General features: G+C 48.6%; 1 protein-coding gene across 3 annotated transcripts in view; it reads right to left on the bottom strand.

Annotated features, from left to right (window-relative positions):
- The window catches only part of B4GALT4 (beta-1,4-galactosyltransferase 4), a 48,919-nt gene extending 26,487 nt beyond the window's left edge, over positions 1 to 22,432 (bottom strand). For 2 of the 3 annotated variants that reach the window (XM_045001222.1, XM_045001224.1), the window contains exons 1-2: positions 22,279 to 22,432; positions 13,370 to 13,518 (exon numbers count right to left, since the gene is read on the bottom strand). The gene's annotated coding sequence lies outside the window, so the exon portion shown is untranslated. Of the gene's footprint in view, positions 1 to 13,369; positions 13,519 to 21,873; positions 22,076 to 22,278 lie in introns of those variants that run through there. The other variant, XM_045001223.1, reaches the window with a different exon arrangement.
- Positions 22,433 to 22,941: the final 509 nt, after the last annotated feature.

Genomic DNA, 22,941 nt, shown 5'->3' with positions numbered 1-22,941 from the left:
ATGCCCTCTGCCCTGAGCCTCGCACACCTCCCAGGCCCCTGCCCTGAGCCCTGTACCTCCCTCATACACACCCAGCCCTCTGCTTGACTCATTCATCCCCCCCACCCCCAACCGTAGCCCTGATTCTGGCACCCCCACCCATACCTAGTCCCCCCTCTGCCCTGACACCTCCAGCCCCCAGCCCTGACTCCAGCCCACCCCCAGCCCTCTGGGTCCTGGCTGCTGGCCCCGCACAGCCCGCTGCTGGTCTGGGGTTCAGGCTGACGGACCCTTGCCAACCGGGGTCCCGGCCGCAGGCCTCGCTCAGCCCACTGCCGGCCTAGGTGAACAGAACCCCAGACCAGCAGCGGGCTGAGCGGGCCGGCAGCATAAGATCAACATTTTAATTTCATTTTAAATGAAGCTTCTTAAACATTTTGAAAACCTTGTTTATTTTACAGTACAACACTAGTTTAGTTATATAATATATAGACTTATAGAAAGAGACCTTCCAAAAAACATTAAAATGTATTACCAGCACACGAAACCTTAAATTAGAGTGAATAAATGAAGACTCGGCACGCCACTTCTGAAAGGTTGCCGACCCCTGATATAAAGTATTGGTCTTAAATTATTATGCATATTTAGGACATAGAGATTAATAAAGCAGACTCTTCATGTTAATAGATCTGTAGAGAGGGTTCATCGGGGCTCATCCCTTTCTGGGGCGGCGGGGAACCACACCGCCTCCCTTAGTCCATGCACTGGCCCCTGGGGAATCAGTCGGCCACAGGAGTCCTGGCTCAAGCCCCCGGCAGGGCTGAGCAAACACAGGTAGCAATTAACAAGCCCAGGCCCTGGGTCAGCAATGAGTTCATGGCTCAGGCCCTCAGGCAAGGGCTGAGCAGCAGTTTATATAGTCAATAGGCCCAGGCCCTGGGTCAGGGCAGGGTAGCAAGGAGTTCAAGGCTCAGACGGGCTGAGCAGCAGTTTATATAGGTACAGCAGCAGTGAGTCTAAGGGTATGGCTACACTGGCGAGTTGCAGCGCTGGTGGAGGCTTTCCAGCGCTGCAATTAGTAAGTGGCCACACCTGCAGGGCACTTCCAGCGCTGCAACTCCCTGGCTGCAGCGCTGGCCATACACCTCATTCAGCATGGGGAATAAGGATTGCAGCGCTGGTGCTGCAGCGCTGGTCATCAAGTGTGGCCACACACCAGCGCTGTTATTGGCCTCCAGGGTATAAGCATGTATCCCAGAATGCTTTTAACTAAATTACTCCCTTTGTTTTGTTATGCAGCCTCTCTTTGTTTTGTTGTGAACCTCCGGAGCTCTGTTGCTACCGGAGCTGCTCTACCGGAGCTGCTTATCTAAACAAACACAGCTCCTGTTTGCTGTGATCAATCTGTGAACAATCTAATGGTCTGCAGGCTTTTGCAGTTAAAGAAGAAGGGGTTGGGTTTTGTTGTCAACTCAGCTGGGCTCCGTGCACCTGGAGCTGCTTCAAACAGCTCCTGTTTGCTGTCATCAATCTGTAACTACTGTTAACAATGAAATGAGATAACCCCCTGCCTGTCTCATTCACAGGGGTTGAGTGTTTGCTTTGCTTGAGAGAAACGGGGGGAGGGGGCAGAGGGGGGAAAGAGAGTATGTTGGATGCAGGCTGTTTGCAGTTAACAGTAAGGGGGTGGGAAAATTTTCTGATTTTGCACAGTGTCAGTTCCAAAAATCCACTCTCTCTTCCCCCCCCCCCCCCAGTCCCTGTCACATTGCCCCACACCCCCCTCTTTTGAAAAGCACGTTGCTGCCACTTGAATGCTGGGATAGCTGCCCATAATTCATCACTCCCAACAGCGCTGCAAATGTGGCCACACTGCAGCGCTGGTAGCTGTGACTGTGGCCACACACCAGCGCTGGCCCTGCACAGCTGGACGACCAGCGCTGCAACTACCAGCGCTGCAGATTTGTAAGTGTAGCCATACCCTAAGGCTCAGACCCTCAGGCAGTGGCTGAGCAAACCCAGGTAAATAGCACACCCAGGCTTCAGGCTCCAAGCAGCCGGGGAGAGAGGGAGACGGACACCCACGTGTTGGGTGGCAGGGGGGAACGCAGGCCCTCCCACTCCACTGCATCCCAGCCCGGGGCCCCAGCAGCAGCCAAAGGCCCACTGCTGTGTCAGTGGGGATCCCGGCCACAACACACTGACATGGGTTCCAGCAGTGTTGCAGCCAGACTCGGGGCGGCTGTCACCAGGCTACTTCCCAACTCCCCCTCTGGAGGTACCTAGGTCAAGGTGGTGTCCTCAGGGGGGGGAGGGGTCAAGCGGGGCGTGGCCTCATCCAGAAGAGGCATGGTCTCAACCGGAAGAGGCAGAGCCTCTCAAGATTTAAAGGCCCTGGTGCACTGGCTGTGGCTGAGAGCCCCAGGGCCTTTAAATCAATGCAGGGCTCCCAGCTACAGAGGTGGCTGGAAGCCCCCAGGGGCAAATGAAAGGGCCCGGGGCACTGGCCGCCGCAGAGCTCTGAGCCCTTTAAATCCAGCCCCAGCCTGGCCGCCGGAGCCGTGGGCGGGATTTAAAGGGCTCTGGGCTGCCCACAGCCAGGGGAGGTCTGAGCCCTTTAAATTCGGCACCAGCTCTTGCCAGTACGCTGGACCGGACCGGCTTACTTTCACCTCTGACTGGAATCCATCTTTAACCTGATGTTTTTCCATTGAGAAACAGGGGATGGGAACCCAGAGGGACAATATACAAAAGATATATATATAAGTGGGTGGAACAGAGAAGGGGAGACCCATCATGAAGAATCCCCTAGCTACCACCTGAGTTGGAACAAGAGCTGTACCAGGGGAAAGAATTGTGCCCAGGCCTGGGAGGTGTCCAGTCTGAGGAAAAAAACTTTAAGGGTGAGATTATCTGTATTCAGTTTGATTAGACATAGATTTGCATGTTTTAATTTATTTTGATTGGTGACTTACTTTGTTCTGTCTGTTACTACTTGGAACCACTTAAATCCTACTTTCTGTATTTAATACAATCACTTTTTACTTATGAATTAACTCAGAGTATGTATTAATACCTGGAAGAGCAAACAACTGTGCATATCTCTCTATCTGTGTTATAGAGGGCGAACAATTTATGAATTTACCCTGCATAAGCTTTATACAGGGTAAAACGGATTTATTTGGGTTTAAACCCCATTGGGAGTTGGGCATCTGAGTGCTAAAGACAAGCACACTTCTGTGAGCTGCTTTCAGGTAAACCTGCAGCTTTCGGGCAAGTAATTCAGACCCTGGGTCTTTGTTGGAGCAGACGAGAGTGTCTGGGTCAGCAAGACAGGGTGCTGGAGTAGTCCTGAGCTGGCAGGGAAAACAGGAGCAGAGGTAGTCTTGGCACATCGAGTGGCAGCTCCCAAGGTGGGGTTCTGTGATCTAACCCATCACAAGGGGGGCTTTCCCTTCACTCGCTCCCCTGATTCTTGTCACGCAGACAGAAAGAAAAAGACCAGAAGTCCAAAGTGCAGGCAATACAATGTTTATTGGGGTTAGTTTCAAGCAAGCATATCCATAGCTCTGACACCACAGAGCCTCTTCCCAGTGTTTTAGTTCCCCCCTCCTTAGCAGGCATAATTATACCTGTAACGCACACCTTTGGCCCCACTTCTTACTATCTATGGTCATGTTCCATTTTGGAGGGTCATGAGTCTGGGGGCTTCAGTATTCCATGGGAGGGGTAAGGAGTGAGGTTATGCTTCAGTCGGGACAGGTATTTCTTTGGCCTTTTAGTGTTTTTTATACCTTCCCCCCTCATCCCCCTCGCCCCTCCCAACTGGTTGCTTGACCTTATTTCAGGAGAGGAGTTTGAGGCAGGACTGTCCTTCAAGCGTATCCTTGTATATTACACTCCCACTTTGCTTAGTAACACTTTAGCTCTTCCCCCCCCACCCCCCAATCTGTTTGTGGGCAGATGTAAAACAGTGTCTTTGTTCACACATATTAATAAGAATATAAAGATGTCAAAAATTAAATGGGCAAACAAGAGCCAAGATTCTATTTCAGGCAAATATACAGGCTTGAATATCATTAACGCTCCTAACAGTGCACAATTTATGTGGCAATGTCAGAATTACAGAGTCACTTTCTGCTGACAATGAACAAGAAACAGTTTTAAAATAAGGAAGACAGTATTATCCCTAAAGATATGCTGCCTGTCTGTCCCTGCTTCACTGCAGAGCTTCTGCCTAGAACCTCCCACAACCTCTGTACTATGGGATTTGAAGAAACAGTGCACATAACTTGCATTAGCAGCAACAGTGGCCACTGCACATCTTGTCTGCCACCCATAACACTGAAAATGGTATGAAGATACATGGAGTGCCAATGGCCACTGAGTGAGTGATGAAAGGGCCAGAGTTACAGCCGATGGCAAAGTCACTAACATTCCTCCAACACTGGTTTTTGAAATAACACTGCTTGTGTGCCCTTTGGGATTCTTGTGAGACCCGAGAGTCCAGCCGCTCTAGCACTCCTTTCTTTGGCTTCCAGTCCCACTCTGGCTATGTTCTACTGCAGCTCTGCAGCCAGTATGTGCTGTGGCTTTGTTTAACTGATGTCCAAGGTGGTGACCCTGCAGGTGGTTCTGTGATGAAGGTGCCATTGCATTGTTTAGAGCATGAAATATTACCTGCACCCATATATTCGCAATGTCAGACCTGTTGGCAAGAGCACCTCCCTTCTGCCACAAAATTACCAGACCATCTCCTGAGTCTGTAAATCTTGACACACTCACTGGTTTGGAATAAAATCAGACAGGTGAAATGTTACAATAATCAAAGACCGGGAACACTTCCCGCTCACTTCATAGTCACCTGAAGCATGTGCCAAGTGAACAATATGTAAGTAAAGCCATCTTGAGCTTTCTGCTGGGAAACAGTTCAGCAGCTGCCTTTTCTAAGGCTGGGATTCACAGGCTGCCTGCTAGGCGACCACTGAATTCTGGCTCTGAAGTTCATTCTAATCAGCTCAGGACTCTTCATCCTCACAACCATACGGCCTTGATGCACAGTACTGTTTTTGAACAGAGGAAGCACCAGCTTCATAACATTTAAAGAAGACCTGCCATGGGGGAAACAATTGGGTGTTTTCCTTTTTTGGCATCTTTGTGATGGATAAAAGCAGCCTGAAAAGTGGTGGTTGTTTTTGGTGAGGCAGGGGGGCTGCCTACTTGCTTTTAAATTAGAAACATACAGGCTTGTCAAGCCTGTAAGATTCTATAACATTTATCTATAATAGGGGAATTTTTAAAACATTTCCCATCATTGTTAATACAAGTTCAGCTTCATTGGTGTTAGCAACAGCTGAAGCACCAAGTGTAAATAGGCTGCCAGCAGCTACTGGTATTTTACATGCTATATGGATTAGGTCTGTGCTGAGCCTGGTACCTCTTGATCCACCATGCTGCTTCCTTTCCAGCACCTCATGGAGGCTTCGCTAGGTGGCTACCCAACTTGGAGCATGTGAGGTTACTGATATAACCTGTAACCGTATAGATCACTGTTATATATTTGCAGCAAATATTGTACAAAGGTCGTCGTTAGAGGTGTCTATGAAAACGTTATGATTTGCTGATTATGATTATGCTATCTGTATGGGTGTATCATTTTTGTAGTTGAAGTTATGAATATTAGCTATGTATCTGAATATCAATGTGTTTTAATTTTAAGTAGCCTCAGTGAAGCATTTGGTCAGCTTCTTAAGAAAGAACTATTCTCAGTAAGTGCCCAATCAAGAAACACTTGGCTGATAATGAACTTTGGGAGATGTCAATCCACATCTGAGCTTTCCTGGGACTGTTCAAACTAACATGTACACAATGGCATTGGCCTGTAAAGAACTGAGTCATGCATGGACATGTGGCTTGCCCATGTGACTCCAGGCTTCATCTTGCTGCTGTGATCTTCCACAGGGCTGAGGATATAAGAGGCCTTGAAAACTCCTCCCTCTTGTCTTCAATCCTGATTCTGACTTCTGGAGGGACTTTGCTACAAACTGAAGCGCTGAACAAAGGACTGAATGACCCATCCCAGCTGTGGATGTATTCTAGAGACTTAATTTGAACCTGCAGTTTATTCCAGCACTGAACCAAGAACTTTGCCATTAATGTATGTAATTGATTCCATTTAACCAATTCTAGCGCTCATCTAGATCTTTTTCCTTTTATGAATAAACCTTTAGATGCTAAAGGATTGGCAACAGCGTGATTTGTGGGTAAGATCTAACTTGTATATTAACCTAGGTCTGGGGCTTGGTCCTTTGGGATCGGGAGAACCATTTTTCTTTTACTGCAGTATTGGTTTTCATAACCATTCGTCCTCATAACAAGTGGCATTGGTGGTGATACTGGGAAACTGGAGTGTCTAAGGAAATTGCTTGTGTGACTCATGGTTAGCCAGTGGGGTAAAATTGAAGTCTTCTTGGTTTGGCTGGTTTGGTTTGCCTTGGTGTGCAAAGGAACCCCAGCCTTGGGCTATAACTGCCCTGCTTTAAGCCATTTGTCCTGAATTGGTACTCTCAGTTGGGTCCCACCAAAGCCAGCATCGTTACAGAGCTATTCCTCACATGAGCAATGACAATGATAAGCAGGTCAACCTTTGGCATGTGGCTGTGATGTGGCTGATCAAGTGGAAGTGAATCTCTTCTAGCAATGGGTCACCCTGATAGCTGTAGGTCTGTTAGCTGATCTGTGGAGTAGAGTGTCAAGTAGGGGAACAGGTGTCCCATGTGATGGGATGGGGCTCAGGGTGTGAGAGGGGCATCAGGTCTCTTCCAGTTCCTCTCTTCAGACTCCAGGCTGGAGGTGGGCTGCAGTGGCTACAGGACTCCAAAGCAGTCCAGCAGCAGCTTGGCCCTCACTCCTGTCCTCCTTGTGTGCTGCTAGGGTGACTGACCAGGCTAGGGTCACTGCCAGTTTGACTTTTCTGTTAGTCATGATGTTCTTGTGAGTTTCCATGGCTGCCAACACTCCACGATTAGGTTTACAATTGTATTAGTAGCACTAAAGATTCCTCATGCTTCCACTCCTGGTTTACAGTCCCAACCAACCACTTCTGACCACTCCCTCTGGGGTTCTCTGGAGATTGCCCAAAATCTCACCTTGCTCCTTGTTGACGGGTATCTCTACGCAAGGGCATTCGTGCATGCATAATGGTGGTCTATCAATTCTTTGGCTTTCATTATTACATTCTAAAATGCTGGAAGACTAATGCACTTCTCAGTACATTGGTTCAATGAACACCAAAACAAGCTCAATAATGTGGTCTCCATGTGCTTATACTGAGCCACCAGAGGGACCCGAACATTGGTATGGAGATTTGTTAATGCCAACACTGTTGCAGTCACCAGTACTCAACCCACTCTCTATTTCTCCTGCTCCTTTAAGTATGAGCTGCAGGCTACTGAAAGAGCACTCAGAGCATATCAGGACAGGTAGTGAAGGCAGAGAGAATGCATGCAGCAACCCCAGGGAGTAGAGAAAACAACTAAGAAGTGAGGAGGCAATAGAATAAGAAGAAGAAGTGGTGAAGGAGCAGCAGCTAAAGGAAGGGAATAGCTCAGTCAGGAAGAGGCCAAAGAGGAGGAGGCAACAGCAGATGAGAAGAAAAAAAACAAGACAAGGAAAAGGGATGAAAAGAAGACAAGGAAGAAATGGAAAAAGGTAAGGGAAAACAAGGAGGAAACAAAATGCTGAGATTTTCACTGACTTTCACTTCAGCTCTGAAAAGTCACTTTCCCACATTTTGCTTAATCTCACCAGCAGACATACCACACCAATAAATTTGAGGAAGGAAGGTAACAGGAGGCAAGGGCAAAATATTGTGACTAATATAACTTGAGTCAAATCACTGCTCACTCTTGAGTTTGAAACTAAGTTAACAGGGTAGCATTTGTTCTTTAATATTGCTTGCTGAAACATCAGTACGTTCCACCCAAATTTCAAGTCCCATTCAGTTGTCATTTAATAAGTTTTGCCTTATCTGATCTTTCTATTCCTCTAGTGTCATTGTCATTTCTACTGTACTACTCACTGAAGTAAAACTTCATATGATGTCCTGACTCCCAATTGTGGTCATTAAAAATCCCCTTCACGTAGAAGAAGGCATTGTTAACCCTGGTATTCTGGCCAAATTTCAGCTCACATATTTACCTTTTGCCTACCTAAATTCTCCCTCTAGTTTCTACTAGATACAATATTCGTCTTCACTATCTTTCATAAACCACTGTGTTGCCATGCATCATTAAACAACTGATACTTTTCTCCCCAGAGGTTGTTTCCCTTAGTTGGTGGATGAGTTATCATTGTATATAGTGTGATTTGCAAAGAGCTCTAGGATACTTTGGGATGTTAAGTTAAATAACGTAGTTATCTTTATATAGCTCTTAACATATTGGAAACTGACTCTGTTTAAAGGCATTTGACCAAGACCAACTTACTACAATCATCTATAGGCTTGGTTTCATTAACAGCAGATTTCACTTCAGAGAATGTATTCCTTTAAACAAGGTAAAATAGCTACCCACACCCGAAGTGTGCATGTGTCAGTTTCACAGTAATGACACCTCTGACACCTTCATGGCCTCCTTGTGGGTACCCCCACTAAGGTCTCATGCCTCAAGCTGTCACCTTTCTTGGGGTGGGAACATGCATACCCTTTCCCTCTAGACTGGGGATTTAGGCTTCAATTCATCCTGTAACTCACCAATCACCTTAGCAAGTCTGTGTTTATTTCAGCAATAAAAATAAATAAAAGGAGGGAGTTTCTGAGTAAATTTGGAGCTCTGATGTACCCTGCTTCTCCCACACTCGCATTTCAGTCTGACTCAGTCAGGGTAGCATTGGAATATGCTAAATAAAGATACCTGAGCAATTAAGTCTGGAGTCGAACTGAGTTCTTGGGAAGCTGAGCGGATGGAAAGAGGTCTCGGAGGGAACCCCAACATACTTGTGTAGAAATAATTTTCTTTTGCCTTTGTTCCACATTTACTAGCCCATACTGGAGAACTGGGGAACTCTTTATTTTAATGAAAGACTATGCATGACTCAGTTTCCCCGCTCACCTTATATTGTAGGCTAAAAAGACAGAATGACTGAGCCAGCTAAGAGGGAGAACACCCAAAGAACCATTTACTATAAACAAGATAAGTTAGGAATGTAGAGATAAGGTAAAGAGTAGGTCAAGCGTGGACGATGATTGGTTCCTGCGAAGTAACCAAGCCAATCCAAAAATGTGTAATGCGATGTATAGGACATGTAATGAGATGTGTTATATATATATAACTTCACAAACTATATAGTTATAGTTATAGTTATTTTATATGTATGTGGCAGGATGGGTGCTGAGGAAGGCATTTGTCAGAATTGATCAGGTATCTGCTGGCTGTGGAACTTTATTGAGCTGAGACCAGAACCACATACAGTGACTGGTGACAGGGTGGTTACAGAAGGTCTGAATGAGGAAGGAGATAAATCTGTGGGAAGTTTCCCCTTATCACTATGAAAGTTCTGCTCACTGTGGACACTGGTAAACCCACATGGGTGTACAGCTCAATAAGAAAAACTGGGGGCTGAGGGAGCTGTGTATGGCAATGCATACAGTCATGCAGAAGTGTGTGATCAAAATGAAAAATGTCTCTGAGATTCAGTACCAGGTATACTATGGCACCAATGGCACTGCCACACCAGGCCCACACTCGAAGCCCACGACTACAAGGGGGCCCACAAATATGTTTGACACCGGGGCCACACAAGGTTAATCCAGCCCTGGTCAGCTAGTGTACTATTATATAAACTTTACAGCGAGAACTCATACCTCCAAAGCTCTGCAAATATGGTTCTGCCTGCATCTATGTATTTTAATACAGGCCAATTATTCCTCATAAATATGGATACCAAGTATAACTGTTGACTTTGCAGTTAGATAAACTCCTCTCACAATAGATAAACCTGAATACTGTGGGCAGAGATAATTGAGAAACATGCACAGACTTCAAATTTTATTTATTTTGTACAATAACTTCACAAACCATATAAAAAGGAATCACTTCCCCCCCGCTGATGAAGTGTAATCACAATGGTGGTAAAATGTTTACCAGTACACAGCAAAAACATACTGCAGTTTAGGACAGGAAGCAAAGAACACCATCATACCCAACTGAAACTCCATCGGAAAATACAAGGAGGTAAAACACAATTATCCAAATTTGAATTTAGCCAGAACACCAAAGTCAATGGTTTTACCAACAGTGCTATCAGATTTTTGAGAACAATATGTGTCAGACGTCAGACCCTCCGTTTCAAGACCAGGATAGGTATTGCAAACCACATTTCTATATAAAACTGCAACCAACCCTGCCAAACCAAACAAATTAATTTGCCCATCCTCCAGGTACAACACAGATCAGTGACATTTGCATACTCACACACTGAGTTAGTGTATCCACAAGGGGCTCTGATACCAGTCATCTCTGTGTTTTGGGGGAAATCAGGGCGCAGTGTCTGGCCTGTCTGATTCATGAGGGACGCCCTCCACCCCCCCAGGTCTCTCCTTGAACCAATACCGATCAGAGAAAAGGCTTGCAGAGAGCAGTGAAGGGCGTTGGGAAAACACACCTAGGCTATGGCTACACTTGCACTTCAAAGCGCTGCCGCGGCAGCGCTTTGAAGCGCTAAGTGTAGTCAAAGCGCCAGCGCTGGGAGAGAGCTCTCCCAGCACTGTCCGTACTCCACCTCCCTGTGGGGAATAACATACAGCGCTGGGAGCCGCACTCCCACACTGGCGCTTTGCAGCGCCGCAATTTGCAGCGCTGGAGAGGGTGTGTTTTCACACCCTGCTGCACCGCTGCAAATTTGCAAGTGTAGCCATGGCCCTAGACCCATCCTGACAAGAGTGACAAAATTAAGACATCTCTATTTGCATACAGAATAGAGAGCAGAGACAAGTCCCCTAGCCTCATCTGCATGAAAGATGGGACAGAGATTAGCATACAGAATGAAGAACAGAGAACCGCACTGAACTCTGGGACCAGAAAAACAGGGAAGCACTGAATCATGGGAATCTCTGCTCCAGATGTTAATGAACCTACGCCTGCCCACACCCAGCTCAGCAGTTATCAGACCAATTCTAGTAATGAATCCTTGACTGATATCCAAAATACTGAAGCAGCCTAGTTGCATTGTGAGCTCCCTGGAAGAAAACACCACTCACAGCCAAGAGTGACCAGCTCCTATTGTCTAGCCTAAAGAAAACCCGTGAGTCATCAGTTTGCCCATAAACAAATCTAGTGTTCTCCCTTGAACCATTGTTGTTTCTCTACAAAAACCCCTACCTATGTTCAAGTAAGTGTTCTGATTCTTAGACCCAAACTATGCATCAGTTCCACTGAGACTCCATCTTCTCCTGACTGATCGTGCTCAGGACCCTGAGCTACCACCATTACCTTGGAACCCCAACCAGTTCAAGCCTCATGGAATGGGTGGAGATCCCCCTCTTTCTCTCTCTCTGTTTTCCTTTCTACCTTAGACATTAACCTTAATGTATGTTATGTTGGGTTAGCCCTCCTTGTGTAGTTATCACTATTATTCAATAAATAGCTTTTATGGTTAAGCTGGTTGCTTCTCTCTCTCTCTTGCTGAACTTTACTCTTTTGTGTTTTTAGCTTCCTCCATTTATTCTACAGCAACGCTTCTTTTACCTAAGCTAAAGATCCCTGTAGCGCCCAAAATACTGTGGGGTTTGCTCATCAAATAGGTTACTACCAGTACAATTGTGATGTGAGAGTGGGGATAGGGACATGCTGAACCTGGGACATATAAGGATGGGGGGGGGCAGCTTGAAAGTGCTGCTTGATCCAGCCCATTGAGCCCAGGGACATATAAGGGGTCAGCTTGATAGTGCTGATTGACCCAGTCCGCTCAGACTTGCTCTATTAGTGTGTGTGTGTGTTCATCCAGCTCTGGGGCTAGAGGAACCAAGCCCTCGAGAACTTAGGTCCTGCAGCATAGCTCCATTGGGAGGGGACTTGCATAAGGGAGAAGTAGAGCTCCGTATGAAAACCCATGTGACACAAGCAGTACATTGATAGAACTACAGAACCCCCCCAGAAGAGTAACCTGAATAAATGAGCATACCCCAAAGTAACGGGCTGATCTGGTAACAGCTCCTGCAGTGACAAGATCTCCCCATATTCCAGCCCAAGTAGTTCAGCAAAGCACTGGAGAGGGGGAAGAATCCCACACAGCAATCTGGATGGGGAGCAGCAGCAGAGCAACTCAGGGATCCGTACAGTGACAAATTCTCTGACCCTGATCATTTCTGTATAATCTAGCCCCAGCCTTCCAACCACTGCCTGCTTCATGTCTTGCATGACAGCATGCTGACAGCTCCATGAAAATGCTGTACAGGGGATGGCAAATACACCCTGCTCAGTGGAAATACACCAGTTCCACTAAAAGAGGCTCCTCTATACCTGCAGAAGAAGGGATAAAATTCAACCCATACTGAAAAACACATTTGGTCCACACATGCTATAGCAGGGACTGAAGTATAGAAGAGTTCTTGGGACAGTGTTTATCAGATCAGAATTCTGCAGTTTATGATTCAACATCTGTACTCAAACTGGATCCCCAAAGTTGAAAGGAGGTTATTGCTGAGGGCAGCATGGACAGACAAAACAACATTCTGGCCCACAGCTTCCAAGGAGGTGATCTGTTTACCAGCAACTAAGTAGAAATACTGACTTATGGTATCTGCTTATCATGCAGGACAGTCACAGCTCTTGAATTCTGAAATGCTTATTCCAACCCCTTCTCACAGGTTTTTCAGGTCAATACATGTTTTAGCTTTCCATTAAGCTAACTCTAATCTGTGTCACTGCTTTAGGGCACTTCCTTAGGCCATGGCTACACTTGCAAATTTGCAGCGCTGCAGCAGGGTGTGAAAACACACCCTCTCCAGCGCTGCAAATTGTGGCGCTGCAAAGCGCCAGTGTGGTCAAAGCTCCCAGCGCTGTACGTTATTCCCCACAGGGAGGTGGAGTACGGACAGCGCTGGGAGAGCTCTCTCCCAGCGCTGGCGCTTTGACTACACTTAGCGCTTCAAAGCTTCAATAATTTGAAGTGCAAGTGTAGCCATAGCCTAGACGCTAAGCTTAATTTCCTTAATTTACCTTTTCCAAAAGAAAATGTTTTCAACCAACTTTTCAGTCTTCACCCAGAAAGGGAACACTGAATTCAATGGCTATTAAGTTTCCACCAACCCCCGCCAAACCCTCCCCCCCCACCCGCGCACCGGCTTTATCTTTTCAAACCAAGAGGAAGCAAGTACATTAGATCTACTTACTGCTGCTGCTCTCTTTCCTGTAGAGGAGTCACTCTGTGCAGAGTTATGGAGATTCCTGTGTGAATGGCAGACACTTCTCAGCCATGAAACCCCACACCACAAAGAGACCTTTGTTGCCTGGCACATGCCAGGAAAGAGTCAGCTCAACACTGCAGGAACCATCAAAAAAAAAAATTAAGTCAACACTTTCAGCTTTTTTCCACCCCACAGGCCACTCCCTCGTCCCTTCCTACATGCTCCTCCTCCCTTCCTCCCCCCACACCTCCCCCTTCTGAGTATGTAGAGAGCTTCTCTCCATCTTCCAAAGCAGACAGCAGTCTATCCTGGAGGCATGCAGACAGATCCAGGAGGGCAGCTTGCCAAAGATGCTACCACAATACAAATAATGAACAATAATAACAGTAAGAAGTCTGGATTGTGAAGGATTAAGAGCCTCGTAAACACAAAGAAGATTTTCACCTGAGCCCCCATAGCCTCTGTCCTTATGGAGATTCTTCAAGTAAAGCTTCTATCATCCTTACCTAGGTTAATCTGCCTAGCACCATCTTCCAAGCCCTCCTCCCCAGCCACACCCACAGCCCTCTCCATCACATTGTCACTATGTCTACACTGGCAAGTTTCTGCACAGTAAAGCAGTTTTCTGCACTGTAACTCCCAAGATGTACACACCACCAAGCCACTTAGTGCGCAGAAACTGCACAGTTACAGCACTGTAAAAAAAAAAAACACACCCCAACAAGAGGTTTACAGATTTCTGCGCCAGGGCTACAGTGCCACAGTGAGAGTGTAGACGCCGTGGTCAATTACAGAGCTGTGATTGGCCTCTGGGATGTCTCCCACAATGCCTGGTCTCACCTTTCTGGTCATCGGTTTGAACTCTACTCCCCTGCCCTCTTGTGACCAACTGTCAGTTCCACCCCATACATTCCTTTTGAATTTTTAAAGTCCCCTTCCTGTTTGCTCAGTGATGTGTGCAGTGGTCTCAGCGCATCTTTCCAGGTGGCCATGCCTGCTCCACGCACCAGGTGATCCCCCGCTTGGAGCAATGCTGAGCCGCTGGACCTCATCAGCATTTGGAGAAAGGAGACTGTACAGTCCCAGCCATGCTCCAGCCATAGGAATTGTGAGACCTACGGACAGATTTCACAATGCCTGACAGAAAGGGGACATCACCGGGACACATTGCAGTGCAGAATCAAAGTGAAGGAGCTGCGGAATGCACGGGTGGCAAACCGCCGCTCCGGTGCTGCGCACACAAGCTGCCGGTTCTACAAAGAGTTGGACGCGATACTCGGCGGCTCAAGTGCGAGTCAAAAGTGGACTGAGCCAGGAGGAGGAAATCTTGGACGAGGATGTGGAGGGGGGAGACCCAGAGGCAGAGCATGACTCAGAGGTCAGAGATGCACACAGCCAGCTCTTTTCTATCAGGGAGGAGGCTAGCCAGTCACTGTTGGTGGATGTTGGCAAAGTGCAAACAGGAGATCAGGCCCCCTAGTAAGTGGATTTGATTTTGGGAGTCGCTGAAGCGAGTTGGTCAGGGGAAGGAGGGTTGCAGAAAGCAGGCTTTTCTCCCACCGCATGCCTAGTCTGAGTAGCGGAAGAGGCTGTTGATAGACTCCCTCACTTAACGGGAATCTCCCTCAAAGATCTCCAGGAATCTCTTGTGGAGATACTGGGCAGAGCTGCTTTGTTTCTTGCCTCATTAATGGTATCTTTCCTATGCCACTGTGCCATCACTGTGGGGGGAGGAGGGGACCATTGCTGCACACAGACAAGTCATATGGGGCCAAGGCAGAAGCCACAGGCTTGGAGAAGACCCTCCCTTGATTCCCTGCTCACCCTCAGCAGCGAGATATCTTCCATAATGATCACCTCCTGTGGAAAGTGAGGGGACAGGAATGATTATCAGCCCCTCCCCCCCCAAAGGGCTGGCTCTTCCCAAGAGCCACGTGCCCAGTATACAGCAGGGTCTGGGATGAGTGATTTGACCTGCCCCTGCGGCTATGAACCATTTTGGGGGTCTTGTGGCTCATGTGTGCTTGCCTGCGGTCAGCCAGTTAGTGACAGGTGTGCGAGTACTGGCTGTGTTTTAAATCACTGAATCGGTGTTGTCTGTGCTGCAAACAATACTGCTTCTGTAAAATGTTCCGTTTAAACTTCAGAGAGATGACCTTGGGAGCCCAGCCTCCCCCTGTGTTATTGGCAGCTGAACTGCTGCGCAGAATTAGAAAGCAGCCAAGAAGACCTAAGGAGGACTTTCTGCGTGAGTTTATGATGCACTTCGCTGCTGAGAAAAAGGAACTGAAGGAGTGGCGGGACAGCGAGAAGAGGGACTGAAAGGCGAACGTGGCACACCAGAATGAAGCCAGGGAGCTGTTCTTAAAGGTTATGGAGCGCCAAGCAGACACAGTCCAGGAGATACTAGCACTGAAAACCAAGCAGCTCCACGCCCACCTTCCCCTGCAGCCGCTGTCGCAAAAGTCTCTCTCATGCTCCCCCCAGACACTGCCAACACACTCTTATCAACCTCCTGGTTCCAGTCTATACCCGCGGCACTCCACTCCTCCCCCCTCACAGTCCAGCAGTGTGGACTCCCACTACCTACTGCACTCAACACCAATCCCTCTGCAGTTTGGCCCTGCTGAAGCACAGTACCTGCTGCATTGTATTCCAAAGGAGAAGGCTGGATATGATCCCTGGACAAATCTTTAGCCATCTCAGGACCCCTCCTCCTCCTCCTGGGACTTTCCCTTCCCCCATCCCCATCACTGCTGATGGTTTTTTTGGTTTTTTTTTTGTTTGACTCTCTCCTCCGGTTGTTCTTTTTTTTTTTATAAAAGAATTGTGTTGGTTTGAAAGCAATCTTTATTCTATTAATTGAAAGCAAAAGGAGCCATGCAAAGCAACATACAATTATGTTAAACCCACATATTGCATTGTCTGCACCAATCACCTCCTAGCATTACAAGCACTGCAATCCTGAGCATAGCAACAAATATTAGTGGCTTTCAGCTTCAAATTGCTGCCTCAAGGCATCCCTGATCATTATTGCTCCACACTGCACCCCTCTAATAGCCCTGGTCTCTGGCTGTTTGAACTCAGCCTCCAGGCACTGAGCCTCTGTGGTCCAGCCCTGAGTGAAGCTTTTACCCTTCCCTTCACAAATATTATGGAGTGTACTGCACTCAGCTATAAGCATAGGAATATTGTCATCAGCCAGGTCCAGCTTCCCATACAGGCAGCGTCAGTGGGCTTTTAAACGTCCAAAAGCACACTCAACAGTCATTCTGCACTTGCTCAGCCTGTTGTTGAACTACTCCTTGCTGCTGTCAAGTTGTCCCGTGTACGGCTTCATAAGCCACGGCATTAAGGGGTAGGCGGGGTCTCCCAGGATCAAAATGGGCATGCCACTCATGACGTGTTAGTCAGAGCAAGCTGCATACTGGTCAAAAGTTCGGGATCCATTCCTGCAGACTGAAGAAGCAGGGTGCGCAATACAGAAACTGTTGAAAGATTGTGCCAAATGTGGACAGAAACACAGGGATTGCTGGGAAGCGAAGCAATGCATCACAGGCAGGACCCAGACAGGACCCAGGATGCCCCATGATCTTCTCCAGCTTCCCATAACTCTTAACGGCAGAAGAGAAAGAGGTGCTCTGTGGGATAGCTGCCTGTAGTGAGTCGGTGTGGCTCCCCTCCTGCCAGGCAGAGGGAGCTCCCTTGCCAACCCCCCAGTGGGCGGAGCTACCGCCACCAGTCCCCGCCCCCCGGAAGTCAAGGGGCGGGGCAGGAAGTAGAAAAGGAGCGCACCAGAGCTCAGTCAGAGGCCAGCCACCGCCGAGAGCAGACGTACCGGCGGGAGCTCCCAGCTGGGAACCCTCCTTGGCCTGAGGCAACTACCCTGCCTGGCCGGAGCTTCCCCGCGCTCACTATGACGAGGAGTCCCCAGAGCCTCCCCGGAGCCGGTACTGGGAGGAGCCCCCAGGCTTGCCTAGCGCCCGCTACGACGAGGAGCCCCCAGGCTTGCTAGCGCCCGCTACGACGAGGAGCCCCCCAGGCCCTGCTGTTACCCGGAGGAGCCGCCCGAGCAGGCCTGGCCCGACTTCCCGGAGGAGCTGCCGGACCTGCCGCCAAGCCCTGCTCCAGAGGAGCCGATGCAGACGGACTGGCCCGAACCCAATGCGGCCGACGAGGTAGGCCCTGAGGGGGAAATGGAGTGTAGCCCGGGGGTAGCCGACCCCTGTCAGGCTGCAGGCACTGAAGTGCCGATGTCAGTGTGTTGCGGCCAGGATCCCCACTGACTGCAGCGGATCCACGCCGCTGCTAGGGCCCCGGGCTGGGACACAGTGGAGTGGGTGGGCCTGTGTTCCCCCTGCCACCCCACTCACGGGTGGCAGTCTCCCCCTCACACCAGCACCCCAACCAAACGTCTGGACTTACCGGTTGTTTGCTCAGCTCCTGACTGAGGACCTGAGTCCCTGAACTTGAACTGCTGCTCAGCCGTGCCTGAGGGTCTGAGCCCTGTGTCTGTTGCTGCCCCGCCCTGAGCTAGGGCCTGGGCTTATACACTGAGCCCTGTATCTTGCTCTGTTTGTACTGCTGTAGCCCAGCCCCTGGGCCTGTTTGTACTGCTGTTTGCTCAGCTCCTGCTCCAGAGGGCCTGGGCCTGTTTGTACTGCTGTTTGCTCAGCTCCTGCTCCAGAGGGCCTGGGCCTGTTTGTACTGCTGTTTGCTCAGCTCCTGCTCCAGAGGGCCTGGGCCTGTTTGTACTGCTGTTGCCCAGCACCTGCACCAGAGGGCCTGGGCCACCTAACGTTGTTCCCTGTCACTCCTACAGACTAGCAGGAAATAAGAAGTGAGTCGGTGTGGCTCCCCTCCTGCCCGCTGGAGGGTCGAGCCCCGACCAACTGATTACACTGCCCAAAGTACACTGCTCCAAATACCGCTGCAAGTGTGAACACACTATTGTGCAGGCAGCTGACAGTATAAACACACAACAGCAGTTTCCCTTCAGCACTCTTTGAGCGGCACTGTAACTCCTGGCACTGTAATTCTGCCAGTATAGACATGCCCTCAGTATCAGCTAGTCAAAGTCAGTCAGTGGCATGTCATCAAGGACAGAGTTTTGTGCTCCATACTTCTCTTCAAGTGCACCCCAACAGCCCTGGCAGATTCAGTGAGATATAGGGCTTGTCTACATGAACAATTAGTTTGCAGCAAGCTGGGCTGTGAATCTACCCCACACTAGCCAGCCATGCACTAACTATCTGTGTGGATCCGGCTGACATGCATTAATAGTTTGTTAATAAGCTCTGACTTAGTCCCATTTCAAAGAGGACTAGATCAAAGCTCACTAACAAACTGTTAATGCATGTCAGCAGTGTCCTCATGGACAGTTAGGCCATAGCTGGTTTGTATGGGGTAGAGTCACACCCAGCTTGCTGCAAACTAAGGCCAGGTCTACACTTCAAATTTACATCAGTATAACTACATTGCTCAGGGGTGTGAAAAATCCACATCCCTGACCAGCACAGAGATACCAACCTAACCCCTGGGGTGGACTGTGCTACATCAACAGGAGAGATTCTCCCATTGACGTAGTTACCACCTCCCGTGGAGGTGGATTAACTATGCCAATAGGAGAAGCTCTCCCATCTGTGCAGTACCATCTTCACTAAAGCAGCTTTACGTGTAGAGCTGCCCTTAATGTTCATGTAGACAAGCATACAGGGTTTATACCCAAGACTCCTGGTGTAAGAACCCGCAAGGCTAGAACCTAGGACCATAGGGGTTCTGGGCCACTGATGCCTCCATATCACCACTAGAGGCTTAGGCTAGGTGTCCTTGGGAGGACCCCACAAAACTAGGCTCGGCAGGAAGTACTGCTCCTGAAGGACCTGACTGGTAGCCCCTGATAGCCACCAGGTGGGCTGATACCAGTATATAAAACCAGGAAGCAATGATGGGGAGCTGTCTGAACAACCTCCCTGCTTCTGCTTCAGACCCTGCTAGCAACAGATCCTAGACTACAGCTTCCGATCCTCATTCATCCTTGGCCTCGCTATTTGATTGCGGTCTGTAACCTGATGCCTAACCCCAGTCTCCTGGGAACCTGACCCTGCCTGCCTCTTGACTCCTGACTCTTGGTCTGCTCTGTCTCTGACTGACCTCTGGCATCTGACCCAACCCAACTTCTGGTGCAACCACTAGGTCAGATTGCCCATGCCTCAGTCATGACAACTGGCTTCTATTCTCAGCTCTGCCACTGACTCTGTATGTGACCGTGGACAAGTCAGACTGAAATTTTGAAGAGTGAGCTTTGGGCTCCTTGGTTTTAAGATGAGATTATTTGAGTCTAGTTTTCAGAGTTGTTGAGCCCTCACAGCCCGTTAAAGACAATGGGAGCTGTGTGTTACTCAGCAGCTCTGAAAAAAATGAGACCTTAGGTGTTTCAACTAGGGCATCCAAAAAATCAAGGTATTCCAAATGAGAGGTTACTTCTGAAAATGTTGGCTTAATTCCGTTTGTTACAGTTTTTCCGATCTGTAAAATAGTTTGACACATGGCTAGAAAGACTTAAACATCCTGCAAAATAAATAAACCACAGAAGACATATGGGGAAGATAATGTTTGTGGTTTTGTGTATTTACATATGTATGAGTAGGGTCTAAAGGAACAATTTGTCCACATCTTTCTTAAAGTGTGGCACCCAAAACTAGACACAATATTCCAGCAGAGGCCTCACCAGTGTTGCATAGAGTAGAACAATTATCTCCTATGTCTTAGGTCCATTCTGGTTAACACACTCCAATTATATTTGTCTTTTTTGCAAGTGCATCATATTGTTGGCTCATATTCAATTTGTGATCACTGTTATCCAAGTCATCAATGAAAATATTGACTTGTACCAGACCCAGCATAAACCCATTGATAACTACTTTTTGCATACAGCTTTTGTACACCTTATAGTAATTACATCTAGACCACATTTTCCCCCGCTTGCTTATGAGAATGTCATGTGGGACTGTGTCAAAAGCCCTATGAAAAAATCAAGATCTCTCACATCTATGACTTTTTTTTTCCCTGTTCACTAGGCCACTAACCCTGTGCTAATCCTAAACCCTAATGCTAATCTTTTAAGGAAGATACAAGGGGACCTTAACTCTGCATTTCCTGGTTTTCCAATGTTGGAGTTTTGGAAATTAAACTCACATTCTGGAATGGTACAAGGAGCACAAGGCACTGTAAATTCCCATGAACAAAGATTTTTTTTCATGGCAATGAGTGTTAAAACTTAAATCTAATATTAAGCACTGCCCCTGTATTGCATTGCAGTAGTCCTCAGAGGCCTTAGACAGCAGGGCCCCTACTCCAAAGAGGTTACAGTCTTAGGCCCCAATCCTGCAAACACTTAAGCACATATGTCATTTTACCATTTAACTAGTGAGGCTATGACACTACATAGGAATAAAGTTATGTACTTTCTTAAGTGTTTGCTGGATCAGGGTCCAATTAATGTGTTAGGTAATGCAATGGTTGAATTCAGTGGGACTCCCTGAAGACTCAAGGATCAACCTAGACTTACCCAGCCACAGTATGAGGGCCAATGCTAGTAAAGTGCTTTGAATATGCTGAACATTCAAATAATAAATTTCCCTACTATTTTGATAATAATTTAATAGTAGAATAATTTTAAAGGGTACAGTTACTTGGCATTGTTTATGTTGTTGCTTTACTTTTTGCATTTCTCCTGAGACAAGGAAATATCAATGAAGGCTGTTTCTCTTTTGTTTATAGTTGATTTCCTTTTCCCATTGCTGCAACATATGAGTTGTCCTTATACATATATTGCAGTGGATTGCTTATTTGTCTCCAGGGGAATTCTTGCTTTAATTCACAGAAACATTTATACCAGTGATATTCAGACTCTGGCTCATGAGCCACAAATGGCTCTTTAATGTGTCTCCTGGCCCTCTTTACAGAACATGATATTAAAACACTATGATTTAATTATTAACCAGTCAGTATGCTTTTATGTTATTAACCAATTATGTTATCAACTTGCACTAAGTTATTAACTCATCTACTGTGAGAATAATTTTATATCTCAAGATTTCCCTTATGTTTAAATAGGAATAATACTACAGTAAATGAAACAATGAAGTCACACTACTGTGAATTTTGGGTAATGTTGATGGCTAATTTGGCTCCTGAACCACTGAGGTCTGAGTATCACTGATTTATACTATTCTTGGGTGTTGAAGGAACTTAATTTTCACAGAGACTAAACTCTGGGCCAAATTTGACTTGACAGCATCCTATAAATACACACCCCTTCTCTTTTCTGAAGTGAGACTGACAGCCCCACCCACTCCAACTTGGCTTAGCACACCCCAAACTCCTGATGAGACAGACAGGCAAAGCCACCGCAATTCTCAGCTGGGGCTGAGCCCAGTACACACACACACACCCCCCGGGGCCCCCAGCCCCACACGACTTCACACCTGCACAACAGGCGCCCAGATGCTCCTCTCCATCTTCGCGGGACGTTCAGAGGGAGGCAAAGAGGCTTTACCGGGGACCCGCAGCTCCCAGCGCGGGCAGCCGGCTCGGGCGCGGGGGGCGGGCACGCGTGCGGCGCGCTCGCCAGTCACCGCAACGGGCCAAGCGCTGGAGCTTCGCCCCCGGCTCCGGCGGCGGGTACGTGCTTCGCCGGTGTACCGGCGGCGGGGGCGGGGGCGGGGCCGGTGTTACTGGTGCCCCGCCCCGCTTTCTGCCCTTGGCCCCGTTGTTCCGCTCGCGGGAAGGGCTGGCGGCTGGTGGCGCCTCAGAGCCGGGCCACGGGGCGGTGACTTCCCCCCCCCGCCTCCGCCTCAGAGCCCCGGGGGCCGGGCCGGGCCGTTCCTCACCTGCCTCCGCCGCGGTGTCGCTACCAGCCCGCATCCCCTGCCGCCGACCATAGAGACGAAGGCAGAGCGGCCGCCTCCCACCACAGAGACCCCGGCGGAGGGATAGAGCGACCCCTCCCCAACCGCCACGGGTGAGGCCTCGCGGCTCTGCGCTCCCGCCCCGCCCCCCCTTGCCTCGTGGGCCGGGAACCGCCGTTCCGCGCGCGCCAGCTCCTCTCCCCCCGCCGCTCGGTGGGGCTGGGCGAGCTCCCGCCGGTGGCCCCCGGAAGGTGTCAAGGCCCCGGTCCCGCCCCGGCTCCGAGGCACGTTGCCTCTGGCTGCTGGGGGCCCTGCGCTCCCCGGGGCCGCTGGCCGGGAGGCCTCGTCTCCCTCGCCCGAGTCACGGGGCCCCCTAAAGCATGAAAAGAAACGTGGCGCCAACGAGCCTGATCCCGTCCCTGAAATGATCCCGTGGGCACCAATTATTAGCTACTTGGCCAACCGGTTCTTCGTTTCGCCCGACTATCGCTTCCGTCATTTAATAGTTGTTAATAATGTCCCCGGTGTCGTCATTAGGAAATAAACTGGCACTTCGTCATGCATTCCCAGTTACCCCCATTGCATCCCTGCTGCCCGTTCAAGCAAAACATAGTTTATTACAATGATTATCATTTTCTGATCCTA

Source organism: Mauremys mutica, chromosome 1, assembly GCF_020497125.1.
Source record: "Mauremys mutica isolate MM-2020 ecotype Southern chromosome 1, ASM2049712v1, whole genome shotgun sequence".
Lineage (NCBI taxonomy): Eukaryota > Metazoa > Chordata > Testudines > Geoemydidae > Mauremys > Mauremys mutica.
The sequence above is the reverse complement of the archived record's forward strand: the minus strand, read 5'-3'. Positions and strand labels throughout refer to the sequence as shown.